The sequence below is a fragment of the Gavialis gangeticus genome, unplaced genomic scaffold, assembly GCF_001723915.1.
Source record: "Gavialis gangeticus isolate Ggan-Ray unplaced genomic scaffold, GavGan_comp1, whole genome shotgun sequence".
Lineage (NCBI taxonomy): Eukaryota > Metazoa > Chordata > Crocodylia > Gavialidae > Gavialis > Gavialis gangeticus.
The window spans coordinates 42,425,584-42,435,741 of NW_017729000.1; the positions used below are offsets into that span (position 1 = coordinate 42,425,584).

General features: G+C 49.4%; 1 long non-coding RNA gene across 1 annotated transcript in view; it reads right to left on the minus strand.

The window, feature by feature from the left end:
* Positions 1–9,417, minus strand: part of LOC109290159 — a 14,865-nt gene extending 5,448 nt beyond the window's left edge. The window contains exon 1 of the long non-coding RNA XR_002095552.1: positions 9,045–9,417. This is a non-coding gene — a long non-coding RNA (uncharacterized LOC109290159). The remainder of the gene's footprint in view (positions 1–9,044) is intronic.
* Between the last annotated feature and the right edge of the window lie 741 nt (positions 9,418–10,158).

Below are 10,158 nucleotides of genomic sequence, written 5' to 3' on the forward strand. Positions count from 1 at the left end.
TTTCCTTTTATGACCAGGTGACCTATCACCTGGACAAGGGGGAAGAGATTGATGTCGTATATCTTGACTTTAAAAAAGCCTTCAATCTGGTATCCCTTGATCACCTTTTGGCAAAACTGGCTAACGGCGGCCTCGGGTCCACCACGATCCATTGGCTGGGGAATTGACTCCGTGGTTGAACCCAGAGGGTGATGATTGATGGCAGTCAATCGTCATTGTGCCCTGTGACCAGTGGGGTCCCTCAAGGCTCTGTTCTTGGACCTATTATGTTCAACATTTTCATTAACAATGTAGACACTGGTATCAGTAGCGGACTGGCTAAGTTCGCCGATGATACCAAACTTTGGGGTAAAGCATCCACACCTGAGGACAGGAGGGTGATCCAGGCTGACCTTGACAGGCTCAGGAAATGGGCAGATGAGAGCCTGATGGTGTTTAACACTAAAAAATGCAAGGTTCTCCACCTTGGCAGGAAAAACCTGCAGCATGCTTATAGGCGCGGCAGTGCTACGCTGGCTAGCTCTACGGAAGAAAGGGACTTGGGGGTCATGACTGACCACAAGATGAACATGAGCCTTCAATGTGATGCTGCGGCTAGTAAAGCGAGCAAAACGCTGGCTTGCATCCATAGATGCTTCTCAAGCAAATCCCAGGACGTCATTCTCCCCTTGTACTTGGCCTTGGTGAGGCCGCAGCTGGAGTATTGCATCCAGTTTTGGGCCCCACAATTCAAAACGGATGTGGAGAAGCTTGAGAGAGTCCAGAGAAGAGCCACGTGCATGATCAGAGGTCAGGAAAACAGACCTTATGATGAGAGGCTGAGAGCCATGGGACTCTTCAGTCTGGAAAAAAGCAGGCTTGGGTGATCTGATGACCACCTACAAGTTTATAAGGGGTGTTCACTAGGATCTGGGGGAACGTTTGTTCACCAGAGCGCCCCAAAGGATGACAAGGTTGAATGGTCACAAACTCCTCCAAGACCATTTCAGGCTGGACATAAGGAAGGATTTCTTTACTGTCTGAGCCCCCAAGGTCTGGAATAGACTGCCACTGGAGGTGGTTCAAGTACCTATGTTGAATGCCTTCAAGAGAAATTTGGATGTTTATCTTTCTGGACTTCCTGCCCTTGGGGTTGGGGGCTGGACTTGATGAACTTCTGAGGTCCCTTCCAGCCCTAATGGCTATGAAATCTATGACTTACCTCTCCCCCAGTCCAAAGCAGCTCCTGGTGTCTATGAAATTATTTTTGTGGGCATGGCCTAGGCAGCAGCTCTGTACCTAAGAAATCATTTCAGTCACAAGGACAAAGTGAGCAAACATGTTTACTGCCAGTTTGCCCTGATTCCAAGTGACATTGTACTGCAGCAAGCCAACAAACAGCATTTGCCCAAGGTCTTCCCGCCTGTACAAACAGCCGTCTACAATAGCACCATCTAGTGGTATCCAGTATCATGACAGCTCATTCTTTCTTCCCTCCGAACAAGAACCAGAAAATCACCCTTCCCTGAGTCAGTTTGCAGGGTGCCCCCCACCCCACCTGAGTGAGAGGGGCATGTTACTCCAGAGGCATCACAGCCAGGCTCTGCACCCAGGGTGGCAGTTGCAGTGGCAGCGGAGTTGGCAGTAGCAGCAGCTGCCATTCTTGGCTCCCTCTAAGTGGTCATCACCAGCTAGTGCCCACTCACACATCACTCATCATCACTCTACTGTAGTACTCTGACTGGCACTCCCATTGCTGTCCCATTCCCCTCTAACTGGGAAGAGCTGTGCTTCATGCCCACTACTGCAGGTTTTACAGCCCCAGCCCTACTTGTGCTGCAGACATTCCCACCTCCTCTAAGTCTGCCATCTGTGCTTCCTGCAATAATTAAGAAGGACTTTTATACAAAGCATTAAAAAAATAAAAAAGAATTATGCATCTGTAAGAAACGCATTCTGAAAAAGCGCAACATTACGGTTGTAGTATGCATCTTCCCCAAGGTTATGTACCAGATAAGTCTCACTGAAATTGGCCAATACATTTTCTTTGCAAACACATAAACAAATCTCGAAGGCAGATGAACTCCTTTCCCCTCTACAGCAGCTTTGCTGGGAAATCCTTCTCAGCTAGGTCCTGATGCTGAACAAAGCAGTCAGAAAATGAAGGGAGCCATGTGGGACTGGCGATAGGAATCCCCTGCTGATTCTCTGAATGGCAATGTCTCTTTACAGCTGTTTCACATACTGGAGGATACTTTCCTCCCTCCCAGATGGTGCAGGAGCCTGGTCACAGACAGTGCTATAGCAATCAGGGTTGCATGCTGCAGGCTTTCCCCTTGCTGCTGGCAGAGGATGGAGCTGTCCTGTCTCACCCCACCCCACAAACTTCCAAAGCTGCTGGGAGGGCTGTAGGGTTTTCTGTCCCAAAGGCATAGCAGCCATGTAGAGGGAGAGGGAGAAATGTACCAGAAAGGCAGCTGCATGCAGCAGGCTCCCCTCAGACCTGGCTGCCTCTCCCACTCTCAACCCCATCGTCCCCAGACTAGTGGTCTCTTTTCCCTTCCTTACACTCTCTCCCCTTCAGTCCTTTTTCTTGTCTCCATCTTCTCATCCCAATCACTCCCTCCTCCAACCCACCTGTCACTGCTTCCCTTGTCTAACTACACCAGAAGGGAACACCAGGGGTGGAAAATTGCTCTGTGAGCTAAAGGATTCTTTGCACAAGACAAATGAATGTAAACAGGCCACAAACACATGTAGACTTGAATTAGATGGAGGCTTCCAGGCATCAGAACAATGAGATTCTGACCTCCAAATGGGAGGACTTGGGGTGGGGGACAATAAACCTGACTGTTTGCCACAGGAAGGGGGATCAGTTTAAAAAGGGGATTATTTGAAGTGGTTCCATCAGACTCAGTGACCCAACAGATCCCTTCCAGCTGTAACTGACTGACACTAATGAGCAATGACATTAATCCTACCTAGATGCATGGGGTCATTCACTCCTCGCAGAGCACTGGCTTGTATACCTGCTGTAGGCTCCCGCAGATGTCACCATACCAGTTTGTATTTCCTTTCCATTTTCTTTGCAGCCACAATGGCTAGCAACATGTTACTGTGATCACATGAAGTGCAACTTTGGGAGCACAAACCTGCAGCATGGGGTTTGGTACTGTCACAATCTGTAGACCCGCAGATGAGGCTGAGGTTGTTTCTAGTTTCTTATTCATGGTTACTGGTTCCTTTTTCAAAGCAAATCCTTACACAATTAAAAGGCTGTTAGTAATGAATTACACAGGCTAAAGAGTTGGGATTTCATCAAAATGTATATTTACTAATAAAAATGTAAAATAATATCCTATATCAAGTATATAGTCCTGAAAAAAGACCTGAAATTAGGCTGACATTATGACACAAAATCCTTTCAGATCACCCCTAACACATCTATGCTACTGGAGGATACTTCTGAATAAGTCTGAGGAAGTTGCTGCCTGACCTGAAGCTCGGTTTTTACATGCCAGTCTACAACTGATAACCACCCCAGGGCTGTGAGTATATAGCACTACATAAAGAGCTGCATTTAGGTTTGGATTATGGGTGAAAATCCTTTTTGGTTCACCCCACGGTACAAGACTCTGCCACTGGAGGAGTCTCCCGAAGCAGCCTGGGCAGAGTCCTGCCCAACCCAAAGCTCAGTTTCTGTGCACCAGGCTGCCAACACACAGCCCCCAGGCCTGAAGGAGGAGCAGGGTTTGGGCTAGGATTACAGGTGGAAATCCTTTTTTGCTCACAGCAAAACATGTCTCTGTCATTGGGGGGCTCTCCCGAAGAAGCGTGGTCAGAGTTCTGCCTTACCCAAAGCTCAGTTTCTTTGTGCCAGGCTGTCAACTCAGAGGCCCCAGGCCTGTGTGCTCTGTACAGTACACCACATAAATTTGGGGTAGGATTATGGGTGGAGATCCATTTTGGGTCACCCCAAAACACAGGTCTGCAGGGCACTCTCCCATCAGGGCACTCTCCCGAAGGAGTCTGTGTAGAGTCCTGCCCGACCAGAAGCTTGGTTTCAGCATGCTGGGCTGTCAACTCGCAGGCCCCAGGCCTGTGTGCTCTGTACAGAACCCTGAATAAGGAGCTGGGTTTGGGCTGGGATTATGAGTGGAAATCCTTTACAGGTCACCCCAAAACATGTCTGTGTCCATAGGTGGAGGGAAAAAAATTATTTGGGGGGGCTGAGTGCGTGCGCATGTGCACACACTCCACCCCACCCCACCCCACCCCAGCAGGTAAGTCTATGGGGAAAGGGGCAGGGGGAGGGGAAGGGCCATGGAGGGGCAGATCATGGCCCCTGTGGTGAGGGAGGGATCAGGGCAGAGGAAGGAGCAGGGGTGAATGGGGCCCCAGCCGGGCCCAGTGGTGAGACAATCAGAGCCCAGGTTGCTTTGTCAGGGGCATGGGGGAGGCTCTTGGTGCTGTGCATACCCTGGCAGAGGCCTGGAGGGCACATGCCCCCTCATCTGTGCGCAGGGCAGAGGTGGATGCTGCTGCACGCTGTGCTTTGCATGCTGCAGCTGGCTCAAGAGTCATGCAACACCACGTGCATCCGGATGTGGGACAGGTAGGGGGTGCAGTTCAGCCCAGCAGGGGCAGGTATATGGTATTGCACTACTTCCAGGGCAGCTGCAGTGGCATGCAAAGTGCAGCGGGCAGCAGCAGCAGCAGCCACCTCCGCCCCACGCACATATGTGGGGGCACATGCCCCCCAGGCCTCTGCTGGGGAGTGCACTGTGGCAGGAGCCCACCTCACCCCTGGATGAACTCCCCGGGCTCTGAGCATCCCACCACACAGCCTGGCCGGGGCCCCATTCACCCCTGTCCCTGCGCCACACCATCCCACACTGTGGGGGTCTCGATCTGCTTTCCTGCCAAGCCCCTTCCCCTTCACAAAGAAAGCAGATTGAAAAACTTGCCTGCCATGCTGGGCAGCCATACACCAGGGCTGCAATTCTGGCTGGATGCAATCCTGGCTGCGGCTGGGCTGCCCTGCAGCCCTGCCTGCTGTCCTACGTTTGTGGGGGTTAAGCTTTCTGAGCCCTGGCCTTTCACTGCCTATGTCTGTGCCATCAGGATACTCTCCTGAAGAAGTCTGGACAGAGTCCTGCCTGACTTGAAGCTCAGTTTCTGCATGCCACGCTGCCAACTCACAGGCCCCAGCCCTGAATAACAGGCTGGGTTTGGGTTGGGATTATGGGTGGAAATCCTTTTCAGGTCACCCCAAAACATGTCTCCACCATTTGGGGACTCTTCTGAAGAAATCTGGGCAGAGTCCAGCCTGATCCAATGCTCAGTTTGTAAGTGCCAGGCTGCCAACTCACAGGCCCATGCCTATGTGCTCTGCACCTAGCCCCGAATAAGGATCTGAAGATGGGATGGGATTATCAAGTAAAATCCTCTCTGGGTCACCCCAGAACACACATCACTGCTGCCTGGAGACTCTCCTGAAGAATTCTGGGAGGTTTCTGTCCAACCCAAAGCTCAGTTTTTGTGTGCCAGCCTCTCAACCAATGGCACTCCAGAGCTGCATACTATTTACATAGCACCAAATGAGATGATTTGGGGCTGGGGTTGTGTGTGAAAATCCTTTTTGGATCACTCCAAACCACGTCTCTGTCACCAGGGGACTCTTCTGAAGAAGTCTGGCCAGGGCACTGCCTGACCCAAAGCTTGGTGTTTGCAAGCCAGCCTGCTAACTGATGGCCTGGCACTCACAAACTGAGCTTTGGGTTGAGCAGGACTCTGCCTAGCCTTCTTTGGAAGAGTCTCCCAATGACAAAGATGTGTATTTTTGGGTGATCTGAAAAGGATTTCCTCCTGTAATTCTAGCCCAAACCCAGCTCTTTATTCAGGTTCCAGGGCCTGTGAGCTGGCGGCTTGGCATGCAGAAACCGAGCTTCAGGTCAGGCACGACTTTGACCATGCTTCCTCAGGAAAGTCCCCGATGCCATTGTGGGGTGAGCTGAAAAAGATTTCCACACATAATCCCAGTCCAAACTCAGATCCTTACTCAGTTTTCATGTTGGTATGCAAAAACTGAGTTTTGGGTCAGGCAGCATCCTGTTCAGACTTGTTCAGCAGTGTCCCCGATGGCAGAGAAGTGTGTTTTGGGGTGACCCAAAAAGGACTTTGGCCAGCCTAATCTCAGGTCTTTTTTCAAGTCTATGTACTTGATACATGGTATCATTTTACATGTTTATTAGTAAACACATTTTTATGACATCCTAACTCTTTAGGTTATGTAATTCATTACTACCAGTGTTTAATTGTGTAAGGATTTGCTTTGAAAAAAGTACTGGGAATAAGGAACTAGGAATAAAGGGCTGGAAACCAGGAATCATGACACACACAATGCCCTGGACCTGAACAGAAGCCCCCAAGCTGCTGTTTTGCAGCACCTTTTCAAACAAAATTTTCCTTAGGGGTTAAGCCTTTGAAGGCTCCATACTAGTATGCATGCAGCCCAGGTTTACCCTCCCTTCACATGATGGCTTCCTGGAGGCCAAGGGAAATGGCTTCAAGGTGCAAAAAAATGGGGGCATGGGCACAAGAGACAAGTTGGAAAATGAGGAGAGAAACAAGTCTTCATCTTACCCTGCATCAGACACTGGCTGCAGCCCTGGTAGAACACCATGAGGGTGTAAGATGCTCGATCCTTGAAGCCCCAGGCACAGGGAGAGAGGAGGCATGGTGCTACTGCTTCTACAGACTTGTAACAAGAGATGGTCTGGGCTCCTAGGATCTCACAGTCTAACCAGGGTGGGAAGGGGAACCAAAACATAGAGTGGTGAAATGACTGGCCTAGGGTCATTCAGCAAGTCATTGGCTGAGCTGGGGATGGAACACAGACCTGGCTGACCTTCTCAGGAGACCACCAAGCCCATGACAAGCAATCATCATACACCACTAGAGAGCAGTAACACTAACCAGCATCTTCCTCATCTCTGAAGTCCTCAGACACTAACATGAAACATCTTATAGAAAAACCTACAAATGAAATAATTGATGAATTCCCCTCCGTAATGACATCACTGAGGAAAGCCAGTCTCAGGTTTGCTGTCTGTCAGTGATAAATACTGTCTGCCCAGCGCATGTACAGATGCAGGTCACCACACAGCTGACTGCACGAGCACATCTCAGCACCACTGTGCACCCAGACTTGCCTCTACCTTCTCTTCTCAAGCAGTCCTTTTCCCTCAGCCTTCAGATAGGTTACCTTGCCTGGGTGACTGATTCCATCCAGGCTGGAAGGGGACACATGCAGTGAGGAAAACCCGGTGACATTCTTGCCCTGCAAGGTAGTGTCCCAGGCTAGAGCAGCTAGACTTCTGTGGAGAAGGCCATGTCCCTCTGTGAATCGTGGCCAGTGGGTTAGGGTTTGCATCTTGGACTGTTCTGCCATCACTAAAGCCAGAGGTAGATCAAAGGTGGCACCTGGCCTTTGTGGAGCAGTTAATCTTTTTGTTATTATCATTAGTTATGAGAAGTTCAATGCTTTAGTGACCCAGGCAGCATCAGGAAAGGACAGTCCCCTTCAGGGGTACCACTTCTCATGCCTTTTACTTCTCCTCCTTCCCCATCCTCCTCTTTCCATTTGGCTTCCAGCTGCTCAGAGCTGTCACTCCTTCCTGCAGAAACCCCATATTTCCACTTATCATTATCCACTTTACATTAATGCAGCCACAGTTGAGATCAAGGGCTCATCAAGCCTAGGGCTCTACAAATATAGCGGAAAAGACAGTTCCTTCCTCCAGTCTAAACAGACAAGATCCACAAAAGGTGAGACAAGAACAGAGACGACGTGACTTGCTTGGTAGTGGCAGAACTGAAAAAGATCCCAAGTCCAAGAACCAAGTGCTGATAACTTGGAGAGGGCTCAGAGAAGAGCCAAAAGAAAGATTAATGGACTAGAAAACATGACTTATACTGAGAGGTGCCAGAAGCCCAGTTTTAGATTAACCAAGGGCAGGTTAAGAGCACAGAGGTGGGGTAAAACACAGCTCTCCATGGAGATGGTAGAAAAGGGTAACACAGGGATGAACTCTCGTCTGTTGCTTGTTAACACAGGTCAGGGAGGGAGGACTCAGGGCTGGTGCTCTTCTGGGCCCCACATGAATAGAGTCATTGTGTATGCTTGGGAAGGGGGGGGAATGAATGGAGATGGGTAGAATTAACACAGAGCTTTTCTCCACATTCTTCACCTAGGCAAGGCCTGCATAAGTCACTAGAATGATAATAAACAAAAGGCATGGGCATCCCTGTTTTCCATGCAAATCTGGCTGCACATCAGACCTAGCACAATTTACTCAGCTCTCAGATACAAACGTGGCCAAAAGCCTAAGGTTTAAAAAAGACATTCCTTGCATTCTCAGTTCTAGTTATCTTGCTTCTATCTTCTCCTGGTGAACAGAGTAACTCTGAGCGCTAGAGCAGGGTGGCTCACAAACTATTCCTTGGACAAATTTTGAGGGAATCAGCGGGTGTAGTGATAGAATAGCTGTGACTATGATTTTCTCAGAATCATTCTTTGCTTGAAACAATTCATCCCACAATTCTGGGTGCCTCAGTTGTTTGTGAACAAGTCCTTGTGAGCATTTCACTGTCAATACAACTCCAGCAGTGCCGGTTACTGCTTGTTAGCTGCAAGGTCACATGGGCTGTGTCCATTCCTGAACTGGATGAGTGCCAGGCAACAATTCAAGATTACAATTTGAATGCTCGTGTTTGCAAATTTACTTCTTGCAAATATTCTTCACCAATCACTTACAGAGTTTTGTTTCCACAAGCATTTCTCCCAAGAAACCCACTCCACTCTTGTACCTCACCTGAACACAAACAAAGTCATGAGGACAGTCAAGGCCAATTTGACCCACTGCTCCTAGTCACTTTGCACAGTGTTCATCCAACTCTGCTTAGCACTTCCAACCTGCTTTACATTTCTAAGGTGCTGTGCCAGCAGTAACTGGCTCTATCTCATTTAGTGGATCAGAGAGTGTGACTGCTGTTTATTTTACCTGTCAGATCCCCTCTGAAGTAGGCCTGGCTGGAAAACAAGGTGTCCATTTCTTGACAAATTCTGAAGGCTCAGCATTTGTTTCTATTCCAGTGCAGAAAGACACCAAGCTCTTCTGAATGCTTTTCAGGTGGAAAAAGACAACCTTGCCTAGAATAACACTTACATGGTGGCTGGTTCAGAGCAGGGACCTGCATGTTAATCTTTTACAGGCCAGCTGAGTGCCCAAACCATTAAGCTGCTGGCTGTTGAGAGAGAAAGGGCAGATATTTCTCTTTCTCCCTGTCTGCACTTTCACCTTTTAATTCTTTTATACTAAAAGTTTTAAAATAAAAAGAAGTCTCTACACTCCCTGCTCTTAGCCTCTTGCCCCACCAGTGTGGGCAGACCACACTACTGGAACCTCTAGGGAATCTTTAAAGTTGTAAAATAGGTGCAAATACCCTCTCCCTTCCCCTTTCTGCTTAGGGTCATGCCACCTCCCCTTGCCCTGTCAGCCACTGCTTCATCTCTGCTGCATCTCTTCAGCTGGGAGGCAGGGAAGCTCTAGAGCCAGCACAGCTGAGCAGGGACTGAGCTCAGCTGGGGGGGACAGTGGCAACAGGGCACCTGGAAAGTTCCTGGAGAGTTCCCCCCACCCTGCCTGGTCACAGTGAAGGGGAACCCCTGCCCACTTCTGCTGCCCTTGTCCCCATCCCCAGCTGAGCCCAGCCCCTGCGCAGCAGGCAGGACTGGCTCTGGTGCTTCTCTGCCCTCCAGACAGCAGGGAAAGGCAGGTGAGGGAAGGGGCAGGGAGGAGGCATCTCTGAGTAGGATGAGGAAGGGAAAGAGTATTTTCACTTGCTTTAGGTACTTTAAAAAGTCTCCAAAGTCCCATGGTATGGTCCAATCCAAAAGAGGTGTGCAGCTGTGCCACTGCATCCCCTTTGGATCCACCCTTGTGGACCTAACAAACCTTCCCAACAAGTTGCAATGAAGCCAGTGTGTTTCAATAGAAAGTTCCAAAAACTGCATTCTGTTCAGAAGTTCCCAAGCAGCCTTCTCACAAACTGCTCCTCAAAGCTATATAATCTCTGAGGCTGGGCTAGTACTTAGTGAGCAAGTCTACATACCAT